Genomic DNA, 6,036 nt, shown 5'->3' with positions numbered 1-6,036 from the left:
CTTAATATGCCGCCATTGCTCCATGGAACACCTCCGTCATCCACAATAACCTACCCCATGCACATGTGATATGTCATACAAATTATGACCAAAAACACATTCCTTTTACATTCATATTTCAATAGCATGTTTTATGTGCCCTCATAATATTTTTCAATTTCTTTTTTGTAATAACACTTATCAAGCATTAAATTTAACCATCAATATGGTGACATTCCAACAGTCTATATTTTTATTATTTTTTGTAAGTAATTTTTCCAGTGCATGTGTAGCAGACTTTCATTTAGTACATTTTGTAGCATTTCACTCATGCATACATTTCATGCATTCAATCTTTATTTTCATTTTAATACATGCTATACATACACCCAATACATATTATATTTTTAAACCATTCATGTTATTTCATACCAATACCAGTCATACAAACAATCAGTCAATCATGCATCTTTGCGAACATGCCATTTAGTTGAGGCACGAAACATTCCTGATTCAGCCACCTTAAAATCACTTGCTTATCCATTTAACTAAGCCCAACAAACAAGCTTAAACATCAATCTAATCGCTAAAAATATTATTTAGACATTCAAGTTTATAGATTAGAACCCACACTTTAATTTTGCACATCTGTAGCATTACTTGTGAAACCCGCTATTCTTCCTTTAGACTTAAATTGAACCTAAGTTAAAATACAACATTTATCAAGTTAAAGTGTTGCTAAATCAGCCTTTAAACATCCTCATATCTCAGTTATAAAATCCAAGCCAATTTGCTCATTTACACTAATTTAGTGAGAAACGAGGGCAAGAAGGGTGAATGTCTCATCACTGATCCGGAGCTTTTAAGTTAGCACCTAAGATCGTAAATATTGAAAAAATAATAATCATCCATTTATAACCTTAATTCAATAAAATAACACATTCAGTAACACGAAGCCGAAATTACACATTAACGGACAAACAACCGCTCTTATGCTTCTCGATTCGTCAGATTTGAGTTGTCAAACGATTAAGCTCAAAATTTCCAAAATCATACACGATTAAAGACTGATTAGATTTTTTTTAATATATCTAAACCTTTATGGAAATAAGTGGTAAAAATAATAAAAATCAGTAGCCCTTAATGGTAGATCTAGGAGCAGCACATCACCAAAATTGGGTACGATGGGGACTGTTTCAAAAAGCACCAAAAGAGATTTGTTTATAATTAATTAAGGAATATTTTTAGGCTTAAAAATAGTATAAATCAAGGCTGGAACAATAGTGTATTTTACTAAATAAATCTCATACCATCAGTCCATAAAAATAAAAACTTTAGAGATAACAACCACAACTGGCGAAGATGATTTCTGGGATAGTTTTGGGCGGTTCAAATGGGATGTTTGAGGGTTGGAAATCATTCATTTAAAACCAGTATAGAAATAAATATTTTTAGATTTGATTCTAAAATCAAAAAATAAGAAAACAGAGTAGAATAATGAGAGAATTAGGCACTTACTCTAGCAAGGTAAAGGGGCAATAATGGAGATCTTTGGGGAAACAATGGAGGCCAATTTTCCAGTGGTTCAAGAGACTATTTCAAGGCTGGAAAAATAGTGATATAACAAAAAAAAGGGCGGAAGAAAAAATTCCAAAACCAGCACCAACGAAGGGGGAAGGACGACAAGGAAAAAGGATCTTTAGGGTGGCACAGTGGAGGGAAATGGGAAAAAATTGACAAAGAAGGGGCAACTAGGGTAGAAAATAAAAGACTAAAGGATGATAATTAGATGAAAAGTTATATTTATACCTAGGTTAATAGGCATAGGTGGCACAAAAATATCGGGAAGGAGAAAATTTAGCAAAATTAAGCTATTTTGCAAGGGAAAGGAAGCGAACTCGAGACCCTGAGTGATTTGCACTATCTCTTTACTTTTCTTTTAACCACGTTGTCACTTACTCATATTTGAAATAATTCTTTTAAGAAAAAAAATTGGGATGTTGCAATTTCAAATTTGTATATTAAGTTTTGAAAGAGTAAGATTGTAAGAGTTATATGAACAGTAAAGCTTTAAGTACAATGTTTTTGTATGAGGTTGCCAGCGATTGAGATGATAAATAAATTGTACGTATAAGATTTGTAATAGTGAATTTATGTTCTCTAAGTAGTTTCTGGTTTAAGAATACCATGAGGTAGAAACCAATGGCATCCTAATATAATTTGGAACCATTCATGGTGTAGCCTCTAGTAAGATGAAACTGGATTAGCAGAACACGATACACGAATGTGTGTAAGACCATGGCATGATATGATATGTCTATATGGATTGCTCAAGGTGTAGCCTTCGATAATGTGTAAATCAAAATGGCAGATCATGATACATGAAATTCTGTATAAGTCCATAATAAAGAAACTTATGGCATTGATAAACCATAAATTATACATAATTTTACCCCATGTTTAATGCATTTTATGGATGATTTCTCATTAGAATTAGTGAATTCGATGCTCCTAATGCTTTAATTTCATGTTTTATACTTACAAGAGCATAGGAGAGCGAAAAGAACGAGAAACGGGCCAAAAAATGGAGAAAATAGGCCAAAGAATGAAATCAACACGGGCTGGACCTCCTCACACGGGCAAACCACACGGCCGTGTCAATTTGGCAAGTTCGAGCATGGCCTAAAGTAATCGAACACGGGCGTGTCCCTGCCGAGCCCAAGTTGAGTCCAATTCAGAAAAGGTCAATTTTGAGGGTTTTTAGGCATTCAAAAGCCTATAAATACACCTTAGAGGAGCAAGGAAGAGGAGACGGAGAATTGGGAGTAAGGAATTACTCCAAGGAAGCCGATTGATCCATCTCGAAAGCCGGATTCATCATCAAGACTGAAGATCTCTCCTCAATTTCCCTTCAGGAGTTTTGGGTTTTCTTTATGTTTTGTATTCTTTATTCTTCTGAGATGTTTTCCTATTTAGTTATGAACTAAACCCCTAAATACCTAAGGGGAATGAAACCTAAGATGAATCTTATTATTATTTTCTGAATCGTATGATAAATATTTAACTTGTTCTTAATTATGTGTTCTTAATTCTTGTTTTGATATCCCAGGATACTGATTCAAGACACGCTCTTATTCAGAGGAGGAATAGACCGTGTCTAAGAGTACATTTGCCATAATTAACCGGAGTTGATTGCGCGCCTAGAAATAGGGTGACAAGATTTTTTCGGATTAGGGTGAAACCTACTAAGGGGATCCATAGATCGAGTTAATGCAACCCTAGAGTGTTAATTAGAGAAAAGTCTCGGTTATTCAATCTAGGTATTAAACATTATTAGTCTTGAATAGGGATAATAACATAACTTAGGGATCTCTACGGAACAAGTTAAATGAATAAATCATCCGATTCGGAGCCAGAATAATAAGTAAAGTCTAGGTGGATTTTTCCTTAGGTATTGTCTCAAGTCAATCGATTTTCCCAAAAGCAATTCCCCAATTCTTTTCTCTGTGCGTTCTTAATTTTAATAATTAGTTAATTAAAAACAAACTCTTTTATTCTTAGGCTAGATAATAAAAAGATAGTTATTACTAGTACTTTTGGTTCCTTTGGGTATGATATCCCAGTCTTGCCATTGCTATACTATTGTTCGATAGGTGCACTTGCCTTTTCGTCGTGATAATAGTTAGTCTAGGTTTGATCTTTATTATAAACATTTATTACTTGTTACGAATCACACGATCAGACATCGTCTGTAAAGTCCGCTAGGACAATAAATATGAGATTTTGTATGATACTTTTATGGCATGTTATGTTTCGCCCTTGTGGCTTGTATCTATGTTATTGTGGTAAATTATGGATAAAGTTTGTATATGATAAGATATTGATATTGTAACACCCTAAACCTAGCCTAGATGTTATGGCTGAATCTGGCGGTGTCACATTAAAGTGTTTTTTCAAAACCGTGATTTCATTGAAAAACCCTTCTTACTATTTAAAACTTGTGTAAAGTCTCAATTTGTGTTCGTTTAATTTCAAAATATGGTTCATTGGAAGTTAATCACTTTTAAAAAAATGTTATTAATTTCATTGAAAATCTCTTATAGTTGCGGAAGCTAATTTAATTTTAAAGAAGTTTAAAACATATGTTTTTAGAAACAATAATTGGTTTGAAAACTCGTCTTTTCCTAGACTAGCAATTTAAAGTGAGTAATCAAAAACCCAATTAAAAGTAAATCCCAAAAATGGTCTTATTACAAACTAGAAATCCAAAATAAAAAATACGAGTAAGTAATTTAACATAGCTGTAGAAGCAGTCGTGTGGCCATTTTCGAGTCCTTCGCAGCACCGAACCATCTAACGCTAGGGACTACTTGTACAGTTAAAAACGGGTTTACAAAAACTCAGTGTGTAATCCCCTTACTAGAGTAATAGTCGATACGTAAATAGAAATAGTCCAGGCGAGCCCTTTAACAAGAATAAAGATACAATCCGATTCAGAGCATAAGTGGGCCAAAGCCCATTACAATATCATTTGGGTCACAGCCCATAACAGAATCAATTGGGCCTAGCACATCTCAGTAACAAAATAGAATGTGTGAATGCATGGATGCATGTTATCCCATCCAACCCTGCACTTGCCTCCGTCCAATCCTCAACTACCTGTGGGGAATAACTCACCCACACTATCCCTACACTTACAATGTTAGCACCGATTGTAGCACTATTCAAAATCGCAGTAAAGCTGCTATATATATATATACAGCTTTAAGCCTTCAGTAGCGGTGTTAAAATTGGCACAAAGCCATCGGTAACTATAATAAGTTTGACACGTAGCCATCAGCGATGGGAATATAATCGGCACACAGCCATGGGTAGATATGATCGACACAGAGTCATTGATAATTATGATAAGCACATAGCCACAGTTAAATACGAATGGCACAAAGCCATAATCAAGATAGCACAGAGCCATATTTAGGCTGGCACAAAGCCATAAATAGATTAAGCAGCACTAAGTCGTTCATCGGTTCACTGTCGTCTCGTGCGACCTGTGCTACCTTAACATATCAATACTGGATCCACAGTTGTCTCGTGTGACCCGTGCGATCCTATCAAAACTTCCTCCATATCAATGTTCCAACCCCATGTAATATGTTGTGCATGTCAAGCTCAATCATCACACGTGTATGCACAATGACCATGCTTAGTAATAGGCATTTAATCATAAATTAAAAGCATGTCAGTCATATAACCACAGTCAAGTCAGTTAAAACACAGTCATACAATCACAGTCAAATCAGTCAAATTCATAGTCCAAGTCAGTCATTTACCCACAAGGGCAAAATAGTCATTTTACCTTACAAGGGTATTTTTGTAATTTTACACTACAAGGGTATTTCAGTAATTTTACACTACAAGGGTATTTTGATAATTCTACACTATAAAGGTATTTTGGTAATTTTACATTACAAGGGTATTTCGATAATTTTACACTACAAGAGTATTTCAATAATTTTACAAATTAGGGGTATTTTGGTAATTTTACAAATTGAGGGTATTTCGATAATTTTACATTACAAGGGTATTTCAGTAATTTTACAAATCGGGGTATTTTAATAATTTTACAAACTGGGGGTATTTCGTTAATCTAAATAGTTTGGCCTAAACATGCTTATCGGCCCATTCGAAGGTTTACAGTCGCCCCAAGCGACTTTTACAGCCATAACGGTCCTATCAGTGAAAATAGGCCCAAGGCCCATTATTCGACCCAAATGGGCCCACACGCTTATGTGGCCCAATTAGCCCAGGATTAGCCACGGCTATGCATACTACACAGCCCAGTCCAAAGTTTGTCACTTATCGAGGATTTTATCCGTGCGGGCCCACGATCCCATTGGGCCCACTTCAGTCCATTGAACCCCATAAAGGCCTATGCCATTTGCGTGACATGACATGCCCCACTATTTTCCACCTAACAGTCAGATTTACACAAGCGGGCCCACGAGCCCGTCGGGCCCATTTGGCCCATTATGGCCTAAGCCCATGAATTCATTCATG

The 6,036-nt window shown here is 35.5% G+C and overlaps 1 long non-coding RNA gene across 1 annotated transcript; it reads right to left on the bottom strand.

Annotated features, from left to right (window-relative positions):
* Nucleotides 1-378: 378 nt before the first annotated feature.
* On the bottom strand, nucleotides 379-1,750 carry LOC128295524 (uncharacterized). The gene is made up of 2 exons (XR_008286008.1): nucleotides 1,498-1,750; nucleotides 379-1,170 (listed from the first exon to the last, which is right to left on the bottom strand). It is a non-coding gene; the product is annotated as an uncharacterized LOC128295524 (long non-coding RNA).
* Between the last annotated feature and the right edge of the window lie 4,286 nt (nucleotides 1,751-6,036).

This window comes from Gossypium arboreum, chromosome 7 (assembly GCF_025698485.1).
Source record: "Gossypium arboreum isolate Shixiya-1 chromosome 7, ASM2569848v2, whole genome shotgun sequence".
NCBI classification, from domain to species: Eukaryota; Viridiplantae; Streptophyta; class Magnoliopsida; order Malvales; family Malvaceae; genus Gossypium; species Gossypium arboreum.
The sequence above is the reverse complement of the archived record's forward strand: the minus strand, read 5'-3'. Positions and strand labels throughout refer to the sequence as shown.